The 9201-nt window shown below is 47.7% G+C and overlaps 1 non-coding gene across 1 annotated transcript; it reads left to right on the top strand.

Moving 5' to 3' along the window:
- The first annotated feature begins 8755 nt into the window (after positions 1-8755).
- Positions 8756-8829, top strand: Trnas-cga. The gene has a single exon. It is a non-coding gene; the product is annotated as a tRNA-Ser (tRNA).
- Positions 8830-9201: the final 372 nt, after the last annotated feature.

Raw genomic sequence — 9201 nt, 5'->3', positions numbered from 1 at the left:
GGGGCGTCATTGCACTCGACACCTCGCATAATTTGAAAAGCGGCGAACTCACGGCTCGTCCAGCCGCACTGCACGCTTCCTGTTAGCTACTGTCTGGTTACTGCCCATTGAAGAGTTGCTGCTTCATGCCCTGTGTGAGAGGCAGCATTTTGCGAGGTACCCGACTCAAATGTCCGTTACACACAGTTCCATTCCTATCTACAGTTCAGGAACTGGTTCATAAAATGGTGGTCTGTCTACTTTGCATGTCTCTCCATATTAGCAGGGTGGCGGTTTTTAATGGATTATGAATGTCTGGGGTGCTTGCGATAGTATTCGAGATAGAGTAACAGGAAACGCTGCGGCTGAGCAGCTCAGGTCAGTGACCGGTCTACGGGGCCGAAGCCTGGGTGGCGTAGGATTCTGGGAAGTAAGGTCCGCCCCGAACCTGCAGGGACTGCAAGCACTGTCCTCCCACAACAGCTGGCGGCTAAGATCAGGCTTCGAGCGGCACGGCGCTATGCGCAGGGATCGGGGGCGATTTTTCCGTGCTTTCCACTTCTTTTGAGGTATCTACCACTTGTAGAAAGCCCAAAGCACCGGAAACAATCTCTAACACCGTACATTGAAGAAACACTGCAGTACCTGGAACAACGCAAGATGTTAGACTACAGGCGCGCGAATTGGACCCAGTTCGAGGAAACGGTTGACAGTAGCATCCCACCCACCCACGCGATTAACGAGACAGCCCAAATTGATGAGGCAGTCGAAACCCTCACCGGCGCCGTCCAGGACGCAATAGCCGACACCATACCAATCCGCACACCACAACAACACAATGCTGCCCTGCCCCAGGAGATCCTGGGCCTAATCTCAATGAGGAACCGCCTCAGGAGACATTGGCATCGTACCTGGCGCCAGCACTTCAAACAGCACATTAACAGGCTCCAGGGTATAATCCGGCAAAAAATACAAACATTTAAGACACAACAGTGGGACCAGAAACTCGAAGGGCTGGACACCACGCGACCTGGGGTGTGGCAGCTGGCCCGACACTTCACCAGGGAGAAACTGTACACCCCCACGTTACAAGGGCCCAACGGACCAGCACATTCTGCGGAAAAAAAAGCGGAACTGATGGCCCTCACACTCGCAGCGTCATTCACACCGAACCTGGATCCCTCAGACCCAGTGTTCACACTTGCTACGGACCAGGACGTCACACGCATCTTGGCCCAACCAGCGCGCAACATCATCAGACAAGCTAGTAAAGCTGAAGTCAAATGGACCATCATGCACACCACCGCTAGGAAGGCCCCTGGTCACGATGGCATTCAAAACCGTGTCCTCCAGGAGTTCACGGATAAAGCTGTGGACTACCTAACACACATCACGAATGCCATACTCAAGCACCAACACTTCCCCGCCTTTTGGAAGACGGACAAAGTCCTGATGTTCAGGAAGCTGGGGAAAGACTACTCCCTCCCACAAAATTACCGACCCATCGGTCTGCTGAGCACGTTCAGCGAGGTCGTTGAGAAGGTAATATTAAAACGACTCACCAGGCACTGCATCACAAACGACACCCTGAGACCGGAGCAATTCGGTTTCAGGAATCACCACTCAACAACACAACTCCTCCGCGTCGTTGAATACATAACACACGGATACAACACAAACAAAGCAACTGGGGCGGTGTTCCTCGACATCGAAACGGCTTTCGATCGTCTATGGCACAACGGCCTAATACGCAAACTTAGCGACGCAGGGTTCCCCGACGGGCTCGTACGTCTCATACACTCATATCTCACGGACAGGAGTTTCAACACCGGCGTGCAGGGCAAACAATCCACACGACATGGTATCCAGGCAGGAGTACCCCAAGGAAGCATCCTAGGGCCCTTACTGTTTAACCTCTACATTAACGACCTCCCAGCTACACACAACACGACGGTAGCAATCTACGCGGATGACACCGCCATCCTTGCGCAAGACTGGAAGCCGTCTAACATTAATTCACGACTACAGACTGCACTCAGAACGGCGGAGCCTTGGCTGGTGAAATGGCGTGTTAGAGTAAACGTCGACAAGTGCGAGGCCGTTCTGTTCACTAGAAGACCGAAGCAACTGCGCAAACATCGGCACTGCAACCCAGTAACACTACACACACGCCCAATACGTTTCCGCGAGGTCAAATACCTCGATGTCTGGCTGGACAGGAAACTACTCTGGGGGGACCACATTCAACACGTGACCAACAAAGCTAACACGAGGCTCAAACAACTCTACCCTATGCTTAACAGGCGTAGCACACTGAACAGGAGGGTGTCTAGGTCCATGTACATGACACTTGTTCGACCTCTGATGACGTACGCAGCCCCTGTCTGGGCATACGCTGTGCCAACTCGCCTGCGCCGTCTGCAGCTCATACAGAACAAAGTACTCAAAATCATAAGCAACGCTCCGCGCTACACACGCATCGCGGGCCTTCACCGGGAATACCGGCTAGATACTATCTTGCAGGTATTCCAAAAACTCTCCACACGACTGTACAATAACAGGAGACACTCGCGCAACCCGTTTATCCCTTCTCTGGGTAACTACGACCACAACCATAGATGGAAGCATAACAGACCAAAGACACTACTGGCTAGGAACTAAACATCTATGGTCCATAGAACGCTAACACGACAGTACTGGCGAGCCCCTGCAACACAGCTATTACTGGTAACCCCAGATGTTCGACGAGCCGAAAAACAGGCAACCGCAGGGAAACCGTACTGAACACAGCACGCAAACCAACCACACACACCCCCTACACCGTCTGTGAGCCGATCTATGACCGGTCGCCCACTAATGTACAACGACCTTGAACTGTTGCAGGGACGCAGCAACTGCAGCAAGCACCGCAACGAGCCCCAACAAAGGTAACGATGCACGATGCCTCGAACTAACATAACCACACCTTGCATGCACTGTCGCAGATTGCAAGCCGCTACTGCCCTTACTACCCGTCCTACTGTCGCAGAGGTTTTTTTCCCTTGGCGCTTGCCTAGGCACTTTTTTTCCTCTGCTCTTACAACTGCTACCCTTCGATCGCTTTCGTCCACTTTCTATCTCCTGATGGACCATGTTAATCAGTAATCTTACCCAGACGCATGGATAACATCACAGCCCGCATCCTGTGACTCCTGATTCAAAAACTAACATGTTATACGGAGGTGACAGTAGAACTTTTGGTTTGGTCACCACGTTGGTGTGGGCGTGGAGGGGCCCCATCCTTTACCGTATCGATCCTCTCTGAATTTCTCAAACCCGGCTGCGAGGCTATGGACAATGGCGGGAGGACGTGCTGGTGGCGCAGAGAAGTGTGACGTCAGATTGCGGTGTTGAACACTTTTAGCTAGCAGAGGAGAGGTTTATGTTATCATTGGAGACCGGAAAAGATGCGCTATGTTTGGCCGGATTCTTTGTTGGAGGGAATCCTCGTTGTTTAACTGCAGTGGTTCATAAATTTGCCATTGGCAACTGGATGTGTTTCGGTGGCAAGGAATACGCATGAGCGCCGCATGAGAAGCACTGGCCGACAGTACTCGAATATGTAAGCAATGGTGAAATATTGGCTGGTAGGACGCGAAGGTGTCCGTACCGGAGAAATTCTTGCTGGTAGGACGCGCAAGTGCCAGGATCGACTTGGCTTAGCAGCACGGTAGAGGGTGCCTTATCTTGTAGCTCTGCTCAAGTCGTGACATGGCCTGCGTGTCTGCACCGCGTAGCTCGCCGCTCCACGCTTCAGCTTGCAGTTAGTATTAATGGCAGCACTGATAGAGTAGTTAAGCCGATTTCAAACATGTGGAATTAAGGACGATCGCCTGTCTCACCTCCTTTCCGCTGGTGATGAATGTATGGTCTTCTAGATTTTTAATCACCAACTTCCACTGTTCCGAACAAGCATTACGGCATGTAATAATTGTCGGTTGTCACTGCACATCGAGAGAGTAAATTCTTTGGTGGGCAAGCAGTAATAGCTGATAGAAAAGTGACACTGATTTCCATTTAATCTTTCTATAAATTTAAATAGAGCTAATTAAAACAGGTTTTAATTATTCAATAATATGCTGATCGCATAAATGTGTTTATGAAAAAATGTGAATACTGAGTTTAATCATTGCTTCTGTTCCACCCCTTAACAAACGTTGATTAGAAGGCTTCTAATTTATATTGTGGAAGATATTAGGGTTTACTAATCAGCTCAAATACCATCACCAGTATATTACCACAGTCAGACAGCAGTAGTCGGAGTGAGATGGTTAGTTTATTAACTCCCCACTTTAAGAGCTATGCCTAGGATTGTAGTTTTCGCGTTATGCATTTAACTTTGGACAACAGAATTTGTAGTTGAGTTCTTAAAGAGTTGGCCTGACCGGAATTAATTTTGGAGGGTTCATGGATATTCACCGCTACGGGGTTATGCAAACTAGCACTGCTAAGTGTGTCCTACGACTTGCACATCGCTCTCGACGGGTTGTAGACAATGATGGTGACTACTCTGAAGGACAATAAAATTTTGGAAAAAGTGTCTGTTTTGTATAAGTTGTAAATGAATAGTTGTTGCTATTATAGCTCTATCCCTGGCACCAAGAATAGTTGCAACTACATTCACCGTGTGCTATCGGTCGCGTTAACAGTTGGTAGCTCTGTTCATCAATCCCATCGACACACATTCCGTACAGCCGACTGGGACATATATACCACTTCACAGTCAGCGATGGAGGCTCTGATGACTTCGTGGGACCAGCTCTGTTTGCGAAGCTCCAAAGCGAACAGTGTGCCCTTTTACAAAGATGACTAAATCTCTTTCTTTTTCCCTGTGATCTCAAGTTTGAGATTAAGGTGGACTTCCCGACGATTTTCTCTATGCGCCAGCGGATGCAGGCACTTACAACATACCTTGGCATTTAAATAACAGTTTTCTCTTCACCGTATCCGCAGAAGGTAAAGAAACACTTGGCATCATAAACCACTGACGACAGAGCTAAAAGTTATGCTATCTAATATCGTGTCTCCAGACTGCTCCACAGCCATGGCCAGTACACTCGGCTCTTTGGTCAGGGAGATTTGGTCACCCTTCCTTATATTAGTGTTTCGAACGGAGCTGATACCGGAACGACCGACAAAAAAAAAGGCTGCGGTGACGAGTGCGTGCAGGAGCGCTACCGCACGGCGTGACGTGCAGAGCGTGGCCAACTGCGTTATGCACGCGCCAGCGCCGGCTGGTACACACAATTTCCACGCCCCGACGCGCCTCCGTCGAAGGCACGCCACGTATGCTGCCCTGGCGACGGTGCGTTTACATTCTCCGAACACAGTTTCCCAATAGCTGCGTCACGGACTCTGTGCCTCTTCACGCTACGGCAGCACCACTCGTAAAATATGCATCGTTTTCAGTACACTTTGCTTTGTATTTTGTAGCAGTTTATAATAGCTTGATATTTCAATGACTTCTATGTTACACGCTCTGACATTTACTGCTTGTGGTTAACTAATTAAGCACCCATTCACACGATTTGTTATGGGATTCAAACCCGCTCAGCTCATAACTAGGTTTACAGTCAGAATACTCGTAGTTGCCGCTCCTCTCAATACAAATTATTCTTCCTGTCTGCCAGCCACGCCACAAAAAGTACATCTACACCTACATCTACATACATACTCCGCAATCCACCATAAGGTGCGTGGCGGAGGGTACCTCGTACCACAACTAGCATTTTCTCTCCCTGTTCCACTCCCAAACAGAACTAGGGCAAAATGGCAGCCTATATGTCTGTGTACGAGCCCTAATCTCTCTTATCTTATCTTTCCGCGAAATATAAGTTGGCGGCAGTAAAATTGTACTGCAGTCAGCCTCAAATGCTGGTTCTCTAAATATCCTCAGTAGTGATTCACGAAAAGACCCCCTCCTTTCCTCCAGAGACTCACACCCGAGTTCCTGAAGCATTTTCGTAACACTCGCGTGATGATCAAACCTACTAGTAACAAATCTAGCAGCCCGCTTCTGATTGCCTCTATGTCCTCCCTCAATCCGACCTGATAGGGATCTCAAACGCTCGAACAGTACCCAAGAATAGGTCGTATAGTGTTTTATAAGCGGTCACCTTTACAGATGAACCTCTTCTTCCCAAAATTCTACCAATGAACCGAAGTCGACTATCCGCCTTCCCCACAACTGCCATTAAATGCTTGTCCCACTTCATATCGCTCTGCAACGTTACGCCCAAATATTTAATGGACGTGACTGTGTCAAGCGCTACACTACTAATGGAGTAGTCAAACATTACGGGATTCTTTTTCCTATTCATCTGCATTAATTTACATTTATCTATATTTATATTTAGCTGTCATACTTTACACCAATCACAAATTCGGCCCAAGTCATCGTGTATCCTCCTACAGTCACTCAACGATGACATCTTCCCGTACACCACAGCATCATCAGCAAACAGCCGCATATTGCTATCCAACCTATCCAAAAGATCATTTATGTAGATAGAAAACAACAGTGGACCTACCACACTTCCCTTGGGCACTCCAGATGATACCCTCACCTCCTATGAACACTCACCATCGAGGACAACGTACTGGGTTCTATTACGTAAGAAGTCTTCGAGCCACTCACATATTTGGGAACCAATCTCATATGCTCGTACCTTAGTTAGAAGTCTGGAGTTCGGTACCGAATCAAACGCTTTCCGGAAGTCAAGGAATACGGCATCCGTCTGATACCCTTCACACATGGTTCGCAAGATATCATGTGAAAAAAGGGCGAGTTGCGTTTCGCAGGAGCGATGCTTTCTAAAGCTGCGCTGATGCATGGACAGCAACTTCTCTGTCTCAAGGAAATTCATTATATTCGAACTGAGAATATGTTCGAGAATCCTGCAACAAACCGATGTTAAGGATATTGCTCTGTAATTTTGAGGATCCGTCCTTCTAACCTTCTTATATACAGGCGTCACCTGCGCTTTTTTGCAGTCGCTCGGGACTTTACGTTGGGCAAGAGATTCCTGATAAATGCAAGCTAAGTAAGGAGCCAATGCAGTAGTACTCTCTGTAAAACCGAATTGGAATCCCATCAGGACCTGGCAATTTATTTATTTCCAACCCATTCAGCTGCTTCACAACCCCAGGGATGTCTATCATTATGCCCTCCATACGAGAATCTGTACGACACTCAAACGGCGGTATGTTTGTACGATCCTCCAGCGTGAAAGATTTCTCAAATGCAAAATTTAAAATTTCAGCTTTCCTTTTGCTGTCTTCCGTTGCCAGGCCAGACTGATTAGTGAGTGACTGGATGGAAGCCTTCGACCCGCTTACCGATTTTACGTAAGATCAGAATTTCCTTGGCTTTTCAGCAAGATCTTTTGCTAAGGTATGACGGTGGTGGTTGTTGTATGCTTCGCGCATCGCTCTTTTTGCAGCAGCACGAATCTCTACTAACTTTTGGCTGTCCTCATTCTCCCGATCTTTCTTGTACCACGAGTGCAACTGTCTTTGTTTTCTGAGCATTCTCCGAATTGCGCTGTTAAACCACGGTGGGTCTTTTCCGTCCGGAACCCACTTTTTCGGCACATACTTGTCCAATGCGTAATTTACAACGTGTTTAAAATTTGCCCATAATTCTTCCACGTCCATCGTACCGGTAGTAAATGAAATCGATTCATTTACTAAGTGGGATGCTAACAACTGCTTATCTGCTCTTTCTAGTAAGAATACTCTCCTAGCCTTCTTGACCGACTTTTTAACTTTCGTAACCATAGTCGTAATGACAACACCATGATCACTAATCCCTGTCTCAACATTGACACCGTCGATGAGGTCTGATCTGTTCGTGGCTACCAGATGTAAAGTATTTCCATTACGCGTTGGCTGTCGATTTAGCTGTTCAAGACAGTTTTCGGATAATGTGTTTAAAATTAATTCACACGACGGCTTGTCTGTACCATCTGTAATGAATCCATAGACATCCCAGTCTATACTAGGTAGGTTGAAGTCGCCTCCGACTAATATAGCATGATCCGGATACCTCTGCGATACAGAGTGTAGACTCCCTTTGAATGATTCCAGAAATATCACGGTGGAACCTGGTGGCCGGTAATAACACCCAACAATTACCAGAATGAGATTTTCACTCTGCAGCCGAGTGTGCGCTGATATGAAACTTCCTGGCAGATTAAAACTGTGTGCCGGACCGAGACTCGAACTCGGGACCTTTGCCTTTCGCGAGCAACTGCTCTACCAACTGAGCTACCCAAGCACGACTCACGCCCCGTCCTCACAGCTTTACTTCTGCCAGTACCTCGTCTCCTACCTTCCAAACTTAACAGAAGCTCTCCTGCGAACCTTGCAGAACTAGCACTCCTGAAAGAAAGGATATTGCGGAGACATGGCTTAGCCACAGCCTAGGGGATGTTTCCAGAATGAGATTTTCACTCTGCAACAGTTGCCCGCGAAAGGCAAAGGTCCCGAGTTCCAGTCTCGATCCGGCACACAGTTTTAATCTGCCAGGAAGTTTCATATCAACGCACACTCCGCTGCAGAGTGAAAATCTCATTCGGGAAACATCCCCTAGGCTGTGGCTAAGCCATGTCTCCGCAATATCCTTTCTTTCAGGAGTGCTAGTTCTGCAAGGTTCGCAGGAGAGCTTCTGTTAAGTTTGGAAGGTAGGAGACGAGGTACTGGCAGAAGTAAAGCTGTGAGGATGGGGCGTGAGTCGTGCTGGGTAGCTCAGTTGGTAGAGCAGTTGCCCGCGAAAGGCAAAGGTTCCGAGTTCGAGTCTCGGTCCGGCACACAGTTTTAATCTGCCAGGAGTTTCACCCAACAATTAACTTCATTTCTCCTAGCCCTGTTAAACGTGTCCAGATAACTTCACAATCACACTCTACTTCGATCTCAGTAGAGACAATTTCCTCATAATTAGTTTCTGAAGTAGCTACCAAAACTAGTACCCCCATTTTATCTTGATTTCCCCAATACACTCTTAGACAAAAAGCAGCCACTCACGTCGAAGAACTTATCCGAAAGGGACCGAAATCGGCAGATGTGATGTATATGCACAGATAAACAAATGATTATAATTTCTGAAAATCTGGGTGATTTATTCAAGAGAAAGAGCTTCACAAACTGAGCAAGTCAACAAGGCGTTGCCCTTATGCAAGCAAT

The sequence above is a fragment of the Schistocerca americana genome, chromosome 2, assembly GCF_021461395.2.
Source record: "Schistocerca americana isolate TAMUIC-IGC-003095 chromosome 2, iqSchAmer2.1, whole genome shotgun sequence".
Lineage (NCBI taxonomy): Eukaryota > Metazoa > Arthropoda > Insecta > Orthoptera > Acrididae > Schistocerca > Schistocerca americana.
Note: the sequence above shows the minus strand (reverse complement) of the source record. Positions and strands in the feature narration are given on the sequence as shown.